The 18,512-nt window shown below is 35.3% G+C and overlaps 1 protein-coding gene across 1 annotated transcript in view; it reads right to left on the bottom strand.

Moving 5' to 3' along the window:
• The window catches only part of LOC141431309 (uncharacterized), a 99,819-nt gene extending 82,955 nt beyond the window's left edge, over window positions 1-16,864 (bottom strand). Inside the window, exon 1 of the mRNA XM_074092425.1 lies at window positions 16,433-16,864. The gene's annotated coding sequence lies outside the window, so the exon portion shown is untranslated. The remainder of the gene's footprint in view (window positions 1-16,432) is intronic.
• Window positions 16,865-18,512: the final 1,648 nt, after the last annotated feature.

Below are 18,512 nucleotides of genomic sequence, written 5' to 3'. Positions count from 1 at the left end.
TCCTTCACCAAGTCGTAGCAATGTTACGAGAGTTGGCAGTTTGTTTATTTACTGTCTTCAAAGTTATGTCAGCAAAAATTCTAAGGCGGTAGCTATTGGCAAGTTGCAGAGAGAAGGTCGAATGGTGGGCCGGCGAAGGTGAATAATTTAGATTCAAGTTATTCAACTAGTTCGCCGATAATACCTAATTCGTGTATGATATGCATTAATGAATTTAAATCGGATAGTTGGTGTGCAGCCTACGCGGATCCTAGAACATTGTCAAATGTCTGCGCGGCCACGGTGGAATGCTTGCTATTTTGTTTGTTTATGCGCTACTTGTTCTTGCCTTGTGAACTTGCCTTCGAAATCCAAAAGCTTAATGGTTACTTGACCTGAAATGTATATTTCAGAACTAAATTACTGTTATTATTATTTTAAAATTTATGACGGTGGAAGCATTTCTACACTTCCACTGAACGTAGATATAGTTTAGATATAGTTAATGTTTAGTATTGTAACTAAGGGACCCCGTACATCCCTGTATTTTTATTATTATTTTTTTTGTATTTTTTTTAAATCTCTATAATTAAAAAAATCTAATAATCTTATAATCTTTTTTTTAATATTCTCTTTATTTTTTCTCTTTAATTGTAAAATATAGGTTTTCAGTATTTTATTTGTAATTATATTATTATGAAAAAAATACTTTCTGCCAAGTTTCTTGCGGCGCATTCTTCTTGGCAATGATGGTCTTTCCGAAAGCGCTGGTAGTTTAAAAAATGACGTGTAAAAGTGCCCATTGCGACCTATTTACTGAATAAATCATTTGAATTTTGAATTTGCTATCCTTTCAAAGACAGATTTCTGTAATCGTTACCTATTTACTTTGCCAGTAAGCAGAGGCGGCCTTAGGGGGTGGCGAACACGGCAATCGCCCGCGGGGCCTCGCTCTTGCAGGGGCCTCGCGCAACAACCCAAGCAAATTTAAAAAAATATAGATTTTTTAACTTTAGTTTCGCATTACATACTTTTCACGAAGGACAAAGGGCCTCGCAAAGACCTGCCGCCCGGAGCCTCGCAATGGGTAAGGCCGCCGCTGCCAGTAAGTATCTATCTCTGTTGCCTCATACATAACAAACATTATAGTATGCAAAGGTATTCGCGTTTGTTTTTATTTCGCATCAAATTAGAAGAATGGATTAATAATAAATTAAACAGAATAAATGACATACCTAAATCAAATTGAAGGTTCTATTATTTCCTACAATTTCAACTCGAGTGTTCTTACATCATCGTTTTTTATTTAAGACGATAAAAGGCTTTTGTACTTATCTTCGTTATCGATTTCAAATTTAAACGAGTTTAAACGTGCCCTTGATATCAGCTTGTCTGTGATAACGCTTCTGCGATAACGAGATACGTTATTACGAAAGCTTTCTTTAAAATGAAACTTACCTAGTAGGTACCTAACTTAAATTAACCTTACTTACTGTACAGGTCAAGCCGTGGTGGCCTAGTGGTTTGACCTATCGCCTCTCAAGCAGAGGGTCGTGGGTTCGAACACCGGCTCGCACCTCTGAGTTTTTCGAAATTCATGTGCGGAATTACATTTGAAATTTACCACGAGCTTTGCGGTGAAGGAAAACATCGTGAGGAAACCTGCACAAACCTGCGAAGCGATTCAATTGTGCGTGCGAAGTTCCCAATCCGTACTGGGCCCGCGTGGGAACTATGGCCCAAGCCCTCTTGTTCTGAGAGGAGGCCTGTGCCCAGCAGTGGGACGTATATAGGCTGGGATGATGATGATGATGACTGTACAGGTATATATATATATAGATCAGTTCAATCATACGAATTATGCGCTCCACCAAATTTCATGAGTGTAGTGGGGTAAAAGTTTATGGTTAACATAGACATGTTTGCGTAATATGAACGCATCCACTAAGACATCGTTGTAAGCATAAAGCTTTGGGGCGCCTTTGGACTAAGTAAACATATGCTCGTTCTTGTAAGAATTTCATTTCAGTTACATATAGGTTACACAATAACAACGTAATACTTTTTAGTTAGCGTATATTGTAGCTATAATCCTTATTAGCAAGTTTGTAGCGTAAAGTTGGATTTTCCGTTCGACTCGCACGCGAGCAAAGCGTTATAATTGGGTAATCAAATATGTCAGTACGCTGGTGATATAATCTGTTGCCGTGGTGTCATCTGCTTAGAATGATGTAACTCTTAGGTTCCCATAATGCATTGAACGCGTAATCACAGACAAGGCAATAATTTTAACACTGGCAAAGGATTTACCTAATATTTTAACTTAAAATTATGTAATCAATGATGGTTTCTGTGCCGGGAACGTGTCAAAATAAATAAAGTTTAAAAATAATAATGGACGAAATACATAGTGGTTGTTTTGATACTAGTATAACATAATTTTCGGTGAAACTATTGATTAAACAAACTCTTATGATCGTGCAATCTACAGATTGATAACCTTTTTTTCTCTGTGTACCTGTTTTCTGTATCGCTTATTATGTCTGGTGTACAATAAAGAGTCTTTGTATTGTATTGTATTGTATTGTATTTCGTTACCATTATGTATTTGGTATTTTTTATAAATCTTTATACATATATTTGGATACATACGAGTACGTACCTACTCTCTATGACTGGCTAGTTGACGCTAGTGCCGGGTCCGTTTGGCAACTTTAACATAAATGCCACGTTTGCGTGTAGGTACTGCCGTTTCGCACAATTTTTTTTCGAAAGGTTTGATTTGGCAAATGTTCCATTTCCCAAGTATCGAAATTTCTCCGGTCTAGAGGTTAGGTTAGGTTAGGTTTGTTTTATGAAAGTTCTGAAAATATTATGGTTTCGGAGAAATTTGATACTTGAGAAATGAAACATTTGCTAAATGAAACATATGCGAAAAACATTTTGCCCAAAAACCTCCACGTTTGGGATTGGTTTAAAACTAATTGTACCAATCACAAGTCACGCCAAATGTGTAAATTTGTAGCATACCCATGAAGTGACACCTAAGTAACGTCAGAGAAAAAGGACGTATCTAATCCTTTTTGAAAGTTCTTGTACTTAATTAAAACCAACTTGATATCTCATACTCATATACGCTTTGTATGCCGTTTTAATTACCTACTGTATCAATAATTGCCGATTGATTTCAAAATCTATGTCAAAGGTTAGCACGTCCATCATTAGTACAGCGTTTGATAGCATATTTATATGTAACGAAAGAAATAATCTTTTATTATTATTAATATACTAAGAAATCGTTAAAAATATAACGATTTAGTGCGCAACTTATTGCAATAATTAGCAGCCACTAGATAGGTCGTAAAAACTTATATTTAGAAAACAGAAATAACACTTGCCTACGACCATCTTACAACATCAAAATAAAAGTTACACCGCTATAATGTAAATATACCTACATTACCATAATTACCCGAGAGTAAGGATAAAACCAGTGTTAATTTTATTAAAAATCCTTTGAATCTTCATTATACAAACCTTAACCCAACTATTAGGTAAAGTTAAATTAAAAAAAAACTATAAAAGCTGTACGTGTACGTAAATATACTGATCGGCAAAAAATCTGGCCATCATGTGTATGTAGGTATGCAGTTATAGGTAATTTTGTATGGAGAGTGGGCCAAATTTTGTGCCGCTCAGTATATCTAAAAGAAAGGGACTCGCTCTTTTCAAGTGAAACATGACGTGCTTATACCTATTGTTAGACACGAAATACGAAATAAAGTGCTACTGTGGCGAATATGTCGACACGATATTTGTCGAACCTCTAACTGCACTAACAATCGAAAACCATAATTCTCACAATAAACACAGCATAACGGTAGTTGACTTTAATGGTAAAAATCTAGATTCTTGCTCTAAATTTCACGGTAGCGATTGGACGGCGTCTACACACGACAAAGTCGTATACGGCCTTCATAACCAACATGCGTTCTCTGAGGGCGTACCATTACACAGATAATAAAACTTTACCTTTAACCTTTTATTATTTATTTTGAAACTCTTTCTCTCTTTGATAACAAGCAAAAAAAAAATGTAAGTACATCTCACAATTGATGATAACTAACATCTTGTCACATCAGCCAACCTGAAAGAAAAGCATTAACGCCATGTCTGAGGCAGGCAACTTTACCTAATACCGTAAACTGCTTCAACTTTGCTCTCTGGCCCCAACATTGCCTGATTCGATTTAGACTTAGCACCTTTTTGGTTTTTAAACTTTTATCCCCCCGTAATAATTATTCCCGTGTAGATAAAAGTTTAAAACCTGTAATAGTGCTAAGTTATCGACTCTTAATCAAATTAGGCAATGTTGGGGCCAGAAGGCAAAATTGAAGCAGTTTACGGTGATTGATGTTTTTAGATTATAATTATAATGAACGCATTATTTAAAAATTAAAAATAGTAGGAATATTATTAGGTGCGCCTAAAATATTACAATATCAACCGTTTAAATATAAATTCGTATTTCATTGAAAAAAAAGTAAGCTGACTTTACGACCCAAAAACTGGTTCTTAGCTAAAACGTAGACAGAATATACATCAAGCATAAAAATACACTATGAACCTTAATCAGGAGACAAAAAAGTAAAAAAAAAACTTATTTGCAAGAACATAACCGAATTAATTCAGCCGAGCGCACGCGACTATAAAAAATAATAGTATAATTACTTATCATTTCGAACACACAATCGAGAGTGCCCCAATTTATAATAAGCATCGTACAATAAGAAGAAAGTGAAATTACGTTCTCAATACAATCTTGTTTTGAGCCTTTTCCTCCATCGAAAATAAGTAAACGGCATTGTAATGTTTTTGCTCCACTTTTCGAGATAGTTTTGAATGTTTCCACAGCTATCTTAGAATAGAAGCAAACGGAAGTACCGAATTCAATGTTCAATTTTAAAGAAACAAGGCCATGTATCGTTTTTTTCTTACCATTATTTCTTACCATTGAATACATCAAAAGATATGGTTAACACTTCGTCCTTATAAGAGCACAACAGATAGATGTGTAGATAAGTCTCACCGGGCTATCAGAAGCACCTATCAAACGCGAACCTCTTACCTATCATGTGATTTTTCTAGTTGAAGTTCGGAACCAGCTTCTTCATAATCTGAGACGCCTTCTCATAATTTATGTGACCAATTCTATAAAATAATCATTCTATATAATTAATTCACCCGTGCTTGTATTTACCCAAAAAGTCTATTTCACAATGTGTTTACCTTACCTCATTAACCTTGAATATTCGAAATAGAATAAGGTAATTGCAAATAATGCGAACCTTAACTTGTGTGCTTAAGCGTTGACGCATACTATTACGACATCGTTCTATAAATATATAAAAACTTAAATACGTTCCTTAAATATCGAATGGCGCCAAATCTATAGATCGATAATGCTTAAACGACTGTTAAAGGTTTACTGTCAACCATATTTGATACGATTCAATTTGATCTGTTATACTACGCGAAGCAGATATAGTGTGCTACAAACTTATCGGACCAGTGACATTGTCGCTGTTAGTGAATATTGTGTTCTACACGAACATTGATATGGTTGGGGCATTATTTTCAGCTTAGATCACCCAGGTCAATTAAGTTTGTTTTACTATAATACATGTTATGTTGCTAGTTAGCTATAGGTACATACACTTGACACTGACATTAATATAATGACTTCATATATTCGCTCTGGCTTGCGGTTTTGTGTAAACACGTGTAATATATGAAGCACGATTTGTTGTTTATTTACTTATATTCATTAAAAAAACAAAAAGTTTTTCATTGTAAAGTCGTGGGTTACAGGTCAAACTCGCCTTTTTCTTTTATATTATAAGTATTTACGTAGACCTGCGATTTCTATTCACTCGGGCAGTGTATAATAATTGAATTTATATCCGTTCATTCGGATCGGACCACAATATCGATTCAGATCAAACTGGTGGTTGGATTTTGTAGGAGCTGTAAAGGCGTTCAGCCAAGAATCACTATTTTATTTTAGCTTTGTCAACTAATGGATTCAACAAACAGACAAAGTATCAGTGCGTCAAAGAAAATTGCTCTTAAGAAACATATTGAGAACTATCTAGATTATGCCCGCGACTTTCCATTGACTCATCCCCCGCAGGACTAATCGAACCCAACTAAAGGAAGATGGGGACGTGTAGCCGGGTTTTTTATCCGATGAGAAACCGGCACCGTCTGGGTTTTCCCAGTCGTCTATATGGATTTTTCCCGACTACATGTCCCTTTCTCCTATAAAGCACCTTATATAAAATTTAAAAAGTGAACAAAAGCAACGACATAGTGTATTTGGCCTTTAAGTCAACTCACCCAAAAAAAAACCCGGCTTAATTGTAGTAATTTTTCCATGCGACTATATTTCGATTACTGCGGAATACCTCTTCTCCCAGTGTTTCGTGAGGCGAGCTCATATCAAAACATCGCTATTTTAGTGCTTTATGGCTCTATTCTCGTGCAAGTTGCACCTTGAACTTCATGCATGAATTCAGAAATTATGCAGAAAACTGTTAGACTAAAATTCGTGCACGTGATATTTTCAATTGCGATTTGAACTTTGCAGTATAAATGTGAGTAGCTTCTATATAAAATGTAAACTGAATATTTTGTAACACATAAATAAAAACGTCTTTGATATGTTCCATTGCACTGAACATTATAATTGATCCGACTTCGACTGCGCGTTAAATATGTACTTATATAAATGTATGCATTTAATGCGAGGCTCTAGGGCACTTAAAAATACTGAATATTCTCATACGCTCACCTATCCCTATCCAGGCTTTTTCAATACAATAATATCTTAGATTTATACTTATCTCCCTACTTGAGTCGAGGCTTCATTAACATAAAAACTTATTTGAAAGCGCAAGGGCTCAGAATAAGCATCGCTTTCTTTCGAAAATACTAAGCAGATTGGTATATTTTTGTATACAAGCTTGTATCTAGTACCTAGTTGCTTGTAAACAAAACTCTCAGCTGTAAATATCAAGAGAAAAATTTATGTGAAAACTTTCATCAAATAAACTACACTTAACTCTAAAGAAGTCCTCATCTTGCGGTGTAATTATTCAATTATGCTAACAAGCCCGTCCACTACCACTAATTAATGTGCGCTTCACAGATTTACTCTTCACGGTAATTGCGAAATATAGCCATGATTGTAAATAAACAGAAACAAAGTTCGCAAGTACATTAAAAGATTTTTAAAAGAGGATCCTCAGTCCTTATTCTAAATGTCAAGGAGAAACATGATGGCGTTGATAAAATAAAAATGGTGGAACGTAATGGCGGCGCGGACTCACACTTTAGCATCCTAGCCAAAGGCTGAGTTTTTTTTTAATCAATATAACATGAGCGTTTCTCATTCAGACAGTAATAATACGATCGTGAAATTATTTAATGTTGGTAGGCGTGCTATTTAAAGCAATGATATTAAAAGTACCTAGTAGAGCTCTTTGAAATCGAAGATCCTGTTCGATACTCGTATTAGAAGATTATTTTTATTTTTTAATAGTTATTTGTAGGGTTCACACCCTTACTTAGCACGACTTAAAATAATCGTTATTTTTGTATTAAAAGTGGTTAAGTCGTCATTAAAGGTTCACTACACCTATCCTAACCGATGATCATGACCATTCCGTCAAGAGTGTAGCGGCTAAGACTTGGTGGAACTTCTCAGCAGGAACAAAGTTGAAGTTCATCAGAACACTATTCTAATAAAAAAAATCCTAAGCAAAATCTTCTAAAGCTTTAATTTTCATATCCTCAACTTCTACAGCATTATCAATTTAAAACGATATTTTAGCCAACTAAAAGCTTGACAACACCTTGTGACGTTGCCACCCGACTAGTTTGGAATCGGTCGAATCTTTCATTTAAATTATAACGACAAATAACTGGAAATTCGAGGTTTGTCGAATGTATCTAGCTTATTATCATATGCCGGAGGCCGCAGCGAGGTAAAGATTCTCGTGTTGGTGGCAAGCGTCATGTTTCTACATCTCATATGTTAAAATGTGTCAAAAGTTAAGGGCGAACTGGTGCTGACTTTACCCTGGCCAAGACAAGTAGGTATGATGCCGCCTATAACATTTTACAAAAAAGCAATAGTAATTTCATAATTTCTGCCACAGTTTTTAACTTAAAAAGGTTCATTTACATATTGACTGATTTCAGGAACATATTTACACTGCCCTCCCAATGCAAAAAGCGGGAGGTATCAGTTAAAAAAAATACACTTTTGTTTTACTTAAATCATCTGATGCCAATGACTTAAACTACACAATGTATAACCAACTTAAAAATGTTTTTTTTTTTCTAGATACCGTCTTTTGTCTTAAAATTGCAGGGCATTTTTCCACACTTGAACTCTATGCCAGCAGTGTTTTTTAGTATTTTTAGACTATGGATGAAAGACCGTTGAAAAGTCTAAGAGACGTTATCCAGTAAGTATATCACCACTCTGGTTTTTCAATTTGCGAAAAAAAATTACATTCACTACTTAACTTACGAACAAACCTGAATTCATATCTCTAATTGAAACACTACAAATTTTCCCCCTTATTCATAAAACTTAACAAGCCTATGTTAACTAACAAATGCTTTGTCCCTTTCTAACAAATACAAATGTCGAAGTGACAGATAAGGACAAACGAATTTTAGCGGCATTTTAACTAAAATAAGTTTGATTGTCGTTTATGAATAAGGGGGTTTGTCTACAAAATAAGATCTGAGTCAAGAATCTATCTTTAAATAGTATTATAATAAAGTGCTCAATCCAAGCACTTTGTCTCAGTTGGAAAACGTCGCCTAGCGCGAGCCGGTTTCGAGGGGTCAACACTTTCACGTGCCCATCCGCCTTTTTTTCTGATATTTCGTTTAAGATACGTAATAGAATCGCTTTATGGACGTTAGACTCTCACATAATAAATATTTTGAAAAGATTAGAGTAAAAAATTCATGTGCCAGGAAATCGAAGAAATGTGTGGGTAACCAACTTATACTTAAAACTGCGTCTTAAATTGTTACATATTTATTTCAAAACTCTGAAAATAATTATATACAGGGTGTCCCAGAAGTACCACGTCACAGTGACACCAGAGGTAGGCCAGCTCAAGAGGAATCTAACTAACCCAACATGACCCCAGTAAAAGTTGCACGGTTTTCGAGTTATTACCGAAATAAAGATTTTTGGGGATACTCCCCTTTGTCTTGACATTTTTAGTACCAGCATCGACTTGGAAAGCTCTTAATAACAGTTTTTATGTGTATCGAATCGTGAATAGTTACTTCAGAAGTGCAGTGTGTTATTTTGTCAGTAACTACCGTAAAATGCTGAAAAAAACTTTATTAATCTTGATTTAAGTTGTCTCAAAAATAAGAATTTCAACTTTAACCATCTGCCATGAAAAAAAATTACTAGAAACGAAACAAACAAATAACGCCAATAAATTAGACATGTTATGACTCCAAGAACATTAGGCATTCTTATCACTTTGCTGATGCCGCAAGCCGTCACTGTTAAGTAAAAACATGTTACATTACCTACTAATTTATTGAATCAGGCGTTACTTTGCCGAGGTTCATATTAATGAACTGAAACAATCACCTACTTTGCTCACCCGCGACCTTATGATAGCTACGTTTATACTAGAAATGTGTGTTCATTCAGTTCCTCCTCCTCCACACTGCAAAAATACAGGGTAGTTCGAGGGACTCGCGCTGCTAGCAGACTTGACACCCCACACTTCAGTCTACTCGTGACCACGGCCACTGTAATGTTGCCGAAACGTCGAGGTAAATATTACTCGTGTGTGTAAGCGTGATAAGTCCCGTTGGTGGTATTATGAATATGAATGAAAATCACGAAAGTTTAAAACGTTAGATAATATTATTTGTTAACGCTATAATCTGGACATCTTTAAGGTCAAAGTGAACAGACACCTTCTAGACAAACGTGTACCATCTTAGGCCTCATCTTCGCCTTCCATCAAGCGAGATTGAGGCCAAACGTAAGCCTATTAAAAATATTCTAAAACCCGAATTTTTTCAATGAAATATTGTGGACTGAAGAATCGGCTTGCAAAAGGGATGGATATTTCAATTTACACAACGTCCATAGCTGGCAGACAGAAAACCACACAGACACATGAAGAACGAGAAGATTGGTCCCAATACCAATTCAAAATTAATTTGTGGAGTGGAATTCTTAATGGACAAATTGTGGGACCGGTCGAGTTGCCTCCTATTCTTAATACAGTTTTTGCAAAACGACCTGGCCTGGTTTATTAGAAGTTGTACCGTTGGCACTGACACGAACCGTGTGGTACCAACAAAATGGTTTCTCGGTACATTACGCTTGGCTAGTCCGTGAGCACCTCAGCGAAACATTCCCTGAGAGATGGTTTGGTCGATTGGGACCAATTTTATGGCCACCGCGTACCCCGGATCTAAACCTACTAGATTTTTTTTATTGGGGATGTTTAAAACACAAAGTTTACGCGAAACGAATACGCTCTGAAGAAGGATTGCGGCAACGAGTATTCGACGCGGCCCGTACCATATCGGAAGTCAGTTTACTTACGAAAATTGAGCCGAAATTTTATTAAACGATGTTTTTTGTGCATCAGAGTCCATGTAAACTAAATTTATTCCAATAAATGAATGAAAGATAAACCTGTTTTAACCACCCACGCAAAAAGAAGGGTGTTATAAGTTTGACCGCTATGTCTGTCTGTCTGTCTGTGGTACTGTAGCTCTTAAACGCGTAAACCGATTTGAATGCGTTTTTTTTTATTATTTGAAAGCAGGTTTTCTAGCGATGGTTCTAAGACATATTCTATCAAAATCGTTTCAGCCGCTTTTGAAATATTGAACTTTGAAGTGACAAAGTTGGGGATTTTCCAACTTTTTTTTGGTTAGGTTATATCCGGTTCTTTAGGATCCGGTCCTAGCCTTGAAAAGGGAGACAAATATTAATATTTAACCTTCGTGCATTTGGAAAAATAATTGTATCAGATAATAGATGAGCTATCGCTATACACAGCATTTTTGTACCACTTAGCAGGGACTGCTTTCGGAGTTCCAGTTTTAAGTTGGTTCGATAGGGCTTCGCTAAAGTGATAAGAATGTCTAATGTTCTTAGAGTAAGATACATGTGTTATACCATTTCTGAATTTGCATAACATGTCTAATTTATTGGCGTTATTTGTTTGTTTCGTTTCTAGTAAATTTTTTTCATGGCAGATGGTTAAAGTTGAAATTCTTATTTTTGAGACAACTTAAATCAAGATTAATAAAGTTTTTTTCAGCATTTTACGGTAGTTACTGACAAAATAACACACTGCACTTGTGAAGTAACTATTCACGATTCGATACACATAAAAAACTGTTATTAAAAGCTTTCCAAGTCGATGCTGGTACTAAAAATGTCAAGACAAAGGGGAGTATCCCCAAAAATCTTAATTTCGGTAATAACTCGAAAACCGTGCAACTTTTACTGGGGTCATGTTAGGTTGGTTAGGTTCCTCTTGAGCTGGCCTACCTCTGGTGTCACTGTGACGTGGTACTTTTGGGACACCCTGTATATGTCGTTGCTTTTGTTCACTTTTTAAATTTTATATAAGGTGCTTTAAGGAGAAAGGGACATGTAGTCGGGGAAAAATCCATATAGACGACTGGGAAAACCCAGACGGTGCTGGTTTCTCATCGGATAAAAACCCGGCTACACGTCCCCATCTTCCTTTAGTTGGGTTCGATTAGTCCTGCGGGGGATGAGTCAATGGAAAGTCGCGGGCATAATCTAGATAGTTCTCAATATCTTTCTTAAGAGCAATTTTCTTTTTAATATTTTTTTAAAATTTCATTTATTTCAAGTAGTACGAGTATGAAGTTTGTTAGTAGCTATGTCTAAAACGTTAGAGAAAGAAAGCCTAATAAGTATAAAATAAATTCACTAAACGCATGTAACCCCTGACAGCGCATAAGAGCAGTCAATTCTGTCACCTACATTATCTCAAATATTTAGCTGATAGAGATTTTAGATTCAATAACTTATAAAAAAAATGTTCCCTAACGAAACGTAAGAGAAAATTTCACTTGGGTATTTAAACTATTAATTTACGCAAGTTACTCCATTTCAACAAATTGTCCGACTCTGTAAGAAACTACATTTGGCGTAGGTACAGTGGAACAAACTAAATCATGTACCAGGATAGAACCTTTATGCTACTAATGTCATGTTGATATCCCATACTTTTGTTAAGGAAATAATTGTCATGTATATCTATCATTACATAACATTATATAGGTTGATTCACATCTGGCACGAATGGATTAAATGAGTGAATGAGTATCTCTGTGTTAGCTATTTCAATACACTTCACATAAATATGAAAATGTCATGCATCTGTCATTTTCCATCAAAAATGTCTAAGTGTAAAATAATTACTTTTGTTCAATCCATTCGTGCCAGCTCTTGCGAATCGATCTGTTATTCTGTTTCCAAAAATTTACCTCTTTGAGTTTCTTGCCGGATTATACTCAACAGAGGTTTTTCCGAACCGGTGGTAGATTTTTTTGACATTCAGAAGTGCTTCTTATAGCCTAAATTGAATAAAGATATTTTGACTTTGACTTTCACTTTGAAATCATAGTAAAATTGATCATTAAAAGTTTGTTCAACTTTACCTAAAAAGACAGTAACTAACAATTCTAATACGGTAATAACTCAATAGAAACACCTGTTCGTTTGTCCTAATTGGCAACGCATGCGTGATATTCGTTAACTATAATTAGGTATAGTTAAATGTAATTATAGCAATCGGACCTACTTATCTTACAATGCCACCGATGTATTTATACAAGCAGTTGCAAAAATAATTTTTCATTGAAGGGAACATTTTAAAAGTCAACAAATAAAACGGATTGATTTATAAATTCGAACATAATATAATGTAAACATATAATATGAATATGAAATTGTTCGTAGTAATGAAATTGCAAAATATCTGAAAATAAATTTACTTAAATTATAATGTGAAAGTGTTGAAAACAAACATACCTACCTACTACACTCGTATTTATAAAACACGACGTAGGATTAGTATGGACAAAAGAGTGAGCGAGGATTTTTCTATTTGCGGCATTTTTATAAGATAAAACAAAACTTAAAAATTCTAAGCTTAGTTTATTATAAGAATATAATATTAACCACCTACTTACAATTAGTAGAATGTATATTGTAATGTGCAATCGCCAGCATCAATATCTGACATAACAAAGCGTGCATAAGGCATAAATACGAGTATATGTATTGCGACTCTATCTCTAGGGCCGGTAGACGTAGGAGGAATCCAGTTATTTTTGCACGCTCCGTTGTGACATATATGAATGCAGGTGGTATACATAACATGAAATTAACAGACAAGTATCAAGATAATAAAACGTATGTAAAATAATTGAACTAAATATTTATGTAATATTTATTTATATTTATCGTGTACAAACGTTTGATTTTATTTTTAATGTAAGTTAATTCGATGAGCTTGCTTCATCGTTTTACATTTTAATAAGTTCGAAGGACCATCTACGATGCTACAAAGGCTGGTTAAAAACGAAATATAAACTGGTTATGGTCAGAAAATTCTCGTGTGCTTTTAATTATCTATTAATAGGTAGGTATATGTTATCTTCATAGCAGTGATCATCTTGATTTTAAATAAATATGCCGTCTGTTGTTTTGGTTTTAGGTTAAGGCACCTAACTAGTATGAAACTTGCAATGTCAAGTCAATAAACAAATTTATCTATTTTTTTTTGTTGTAAAGATGAAAAAATATTAAAAAAAGGAAAAAGAGCAGATGGGTCACCTAATGAAAGCAATCATCGCCGTCCATAGACATCTGCGTGCGTTGCCGGCCCTTTAAGAAATTGGTTTGAGGTTAAAAAATATTATTTATAAAAAGTAAAACATTGAAAGATATGAAATTTAATTTAAAGATAAACGCGTGTATTTTCATCGTTGTTAAACAAAGTAGGTAGCAACCACATTGTGGTGCCAGCTAAGTAAAGAAAAACTTTGTGTTGCCAGTCATATTCGCTGAATTGGTTACAAAAGGTTTGGTGTAGAGCCAAAATTAAAAGCCTTGAATACCTACCTAAATTAAGCAAGTTTCAATCGCAATAAACTTGATTTAATTTACCTTTTACAGCGTAAGTAAGTATATTGTTTAATGCTGTAATGCAATATTACTTCACTTATAAAAAACCTTTTTGTTCTTATAATATATGGTAAAAATAATGAAATGAAATGGATTGATGATGATGAATGGACTGTATTAACTGTGATTATCGATGTCTCTACTTAGATTATATATTAGCAGTAAAGGGATATATGTATGTTTTTAAGGTTTCATAAGTACCTCAAAGGTAAAAACATAATCATCTAGAGATTACTCGTGTATCTGTCTGTCTGTCACAGCCAAGTTGCTTCGAATGTACTGGACCAATTTAGTTGATATATACCTAATATTTATATGAATTTCTGTGGCCCAAATACGAACGTGAATTAATTTTAAGGTCTCTTATGAGATGCTTAAAGACTAGTTTTGCTGACTATACTTACCGACCGTAAAACATATGAAATGAAAAGGCTTAATTTTTCTATAATGTTAAAGTAAAATAGATGAAAAATTATCAATATTCCTTACATTTCCGTAAATACGTTGCAATTTTAGGGAAAATACATTTTTTTTGCAAGAACACCCAGTAGGTACCTAACCTACCGTCTACCAACCATCTACCGTCCGTACGGGATTTTGTTTGAACATGTCCGGATTTTTTTTACCCGTCCGTACAGTTTTTTTAAGGAATGTTTAATGGTATAATTATGAACTTTCCCGCCTGCTAAGGACCTTGAAAAATTTGCATATTTTTTGTAAATATGGTCGTATCAAGAAAAAAAACTAATTTCGAAATGATAACGTTACCCCTAGGATAGCGAATAACCGGCTGACAGACTGCTACCATTGCCAGTTTTTTATTAAAAACACTTTAAAATTACCCATCATATTTATTTAACTAGTATACAGGCGTTAGTTAAATATCTAACTGAAAACCTGGAAATAGTTTGAGGATCGATTGGGCTACCTATAAGTACTTTAATCCCCTTTTTACTGTGGCCAGTCTAAAAGTTTACCAATGCAACATGCCAATTAATTGTCTTAGCGAGGTTGCATATACCTAAATTATTAAGATAATTTAATACTAGCCGTTTTTTGTAAGTGTTGATTTTCTTAAAAAAAAACAGCGAAACACAGCTGACAATGACGGCTATCGCGTATGAATTTCGCCACTAGAGGCGCTAGTGTAGCGTGAGGTCTCCGAAATGTCAAATCTCATAGTTTTTGGGTGAGCTACGCGGGTTTATTTAGAATAATTTGCAATATCTGAAATTAATTGTGGCAAATATGCGTTCCGGGGCAATGAATGTCTGTGTTTTGAGACAGTTTTGTCTTTCGGAAACCTTTTTCCTCCCTTTTTTCCGAACAAAACGGGGACTATGCAACACTGTGGCATGCTCGATATTTTTATGGTACGGTTTTAAGGTATATTAAATATGATTTTAATCTAAACTTTGTCTTTACGCCCGTAATAACTGACTTCGAAAGCCATACTTAAATACCTCACGCCACAGTGCGCCATCTAGTGAGACAAAAAACGATAGCCCTCATTACAAATGTTGAATGAGAAATTAAGTAGAATTTCTGCTACGAAACGAACATTTCTTCAAATATTTAAATTTAAAATAAGAACCGGTCGGGTTACCTCATGTTTTAAGTTTAACAATTAACACCTTGTATATTTTAAAGCTATTTTCAAAAATGGAAGAATGTCTCTACCTACAAAGGTAATTTTATTTAAATCAAATCAATCAAATTACGTAGGTACTTACCATCGTGCGTGCGCGAATTTAAAGTGAAGTCGATGATATACGGAACAAAGTTACAAATAAAGTACCTACTAACATGTGCGTACGTACTTACCAATTTAACATTATTAACGTTCTCTAACACGACAAATACTTCAAAATTAACAATAAGGACCACTTATAACTAAAGTTGTCCAATAAAAAGGGTCGTTCCGGCCAGTGATCATAACATATTCCATCAGTTTCCTGTTTTATTTAGGTTGGTACTACTTACAACAGCAAGTAAGGATTTCCTTCCGACACACTTCCGGTATCCTGACCTATTTTATTTATATTTACAGATGTTTAAAAATACCTTTAAATGTAATTGAATATTCAATTTACGTAGGTAAAGACTTAATTTTACTAAACTTCAAAAAAATAATAAATAACTTACCTTTCGCGGAAGCGCGAAGGGAGAGTGAACCCGTTCTTCCGGGCCTTATCCAGTTTCACATCCACTCCCTTTTGAAAGGGAATTCCGAAAACAGAATAAAACACTACTCCAAATTACAACGTAATCAGTCACATACAAATTCAAAGTCTATCATCTTAGTAAAAGATTCTGTCCACTTATAAATTAGAAAAAAAAAACACGATCGTCTGGAATTCGAAATTCGAAAATGGAACACTCGTCGCGGTGTTTTAAATGGCGGCGGGTAACGTGTGTGCGGCAGAGAGGTTGGTTATCAACTGCAGGTGAGTCGGCGAGAGGCTGGGCGTTTGAGGCCGCGTGAATGTAAAGGTTTTCATTCGAATAACAGCCGGTTTCCTAGATGAGCCGGTGCGTGCCAGACGGTGCATTTCGTGAGGTAGGTACATCCACTGTAATGACTTGAGGTTGATGGGTATTGACCAACTTGTAGGTAATCGGTAGCAAATAGTTATCTATCTTCAGGCGAATGGTCTTTAGGTAGGTCCTTAGGTCTTAGGCCTTGGTTCGTAGGTATATAGGTATAGGATTGTTTTTTTTTTGTAATCCAGTAGTACCTATTAGGATCATGTTCATAGTTGATATTACGTACTGTAACTAGTGTACGAGTTTTCCAGTTGTTTTTTGGTAATTAAAACGGATAAATTATTAATAAAGAAATAATTAAATATCTTACTTCAATAGGTATTCCCACTATTTCCCACCTGTTACCACTGATATCAAATTGGTGGTTACAGGTGGGAATAACCGTCAGCAGCAGAGGTGGATGAGCGGTCATGGCGTTCAAAATGATCTTACACGCGACTCCACTGCCAAGGTTATAAGAGTGTTTAGATTATTTTGAGCACTACAACCGCTGATCCACTTCTGCTCCTGACTGTACCTAGACAAAAATATGATATTTAGTTCGAAATCAAACAATTAAATTGTTTTATATCTGTTATTTCATTTATTTCTTTTTCTATGTAGGTAGGTATATAATTTGTATCCCACAGCTGGGCAAAAGCCTCTCTCCTCTAGACGTCCAAATCTCCCTATCCAGATTTGCTCTTTTTTGAACCGACCGAAACGATATAAAAACAGTTTTGGGCCCTAATTAATACTTATTTAAAACTATAAATTGCCTTTAGTACAGTCAAGATCACATATATTTATACGTATACAATACAATAACTCTTTATTGCACACCAACACAGTAAGCAGTATAGAAAACACAGGTACATACATAGAGATTTTCTAAGGTAAGCAATAGGCGGCCTTATCGCTTCAGAGCGATCTCTTCCAGGCAACTTTTACAATGGACAAAAGTAAGGAATAAATTTACGTATCTACGTTATCAAGACGTGAAACATGTCTAAACACTTTTATGCCAATAACTGTAAGGTCGATGTACCTGTACATATTATATGTATTTATGGCCTCGACTGTTCAGTAAAATTTGTATCAAGTGCGGGAGTTCACTTTAAAGTTCAAACAAAATGGATATTTTCTACTTTCGTTCCTGTGGATATTGCAGACCAGGTACTTAATTGTTATGTGCATATTTTTTATCATATAATTAGAGATGTGCCGACTAGTCGCCGACTAGTCGGGAAAGCCGACTATCCGGCCACTTTCGTAGTCGGCGACTAGTCGGCGAATAGTCGGCAAAAAGCGCCGACTATCCGGCTTCTTACTTTGTACGTATAATTTGAATAAAATATTTATTTTCATGTATGTATGGGTACACAGAGGGGGAGTTACATTATATAAAAACCTTAAGCTGTTAATTTTTGTAGTATAGTACTGTGTTTCCTTGCCCACACGAGAAATTATATTTTGTCATTAGTTATACCTACTTGACTTTACGGGAATCATTGTCTAATTGTTCAAAAAATCCATACACGAGACTTTCTGTTTGACATCATCATGTCACATGGACAGGCCTCCTCCAAGGCTCTCTCCACTCAGACCGGTCTTGTGCGATCCCGCGATCTTAACCGGGTCGTCGCTCCGTCTTGTTGGAGGCCTACCGACACCTCGTCTCCTGGTCCGCGGACGCCAT

Source organism: Choristoneura fumiferana, chromosome 9, assembly GCF_025370935.1.
Source record: "Choristoneura fumiferana chromosome 9, NRCan_CFum_1, whole genome shotgun sequence".
In the NCBI taxonomy this organism is placed as follows: Eukaryota; Metazoa; Arthropoda; class Insecta; order Lepidoptera; family Tortricidae; genus Choristoneura; species Choristoneura fumiferana.
Note: the sequence above shows the minus strand (reverse complement) of the source record. Positions and strands in the feature narration are given on the sequence as shown.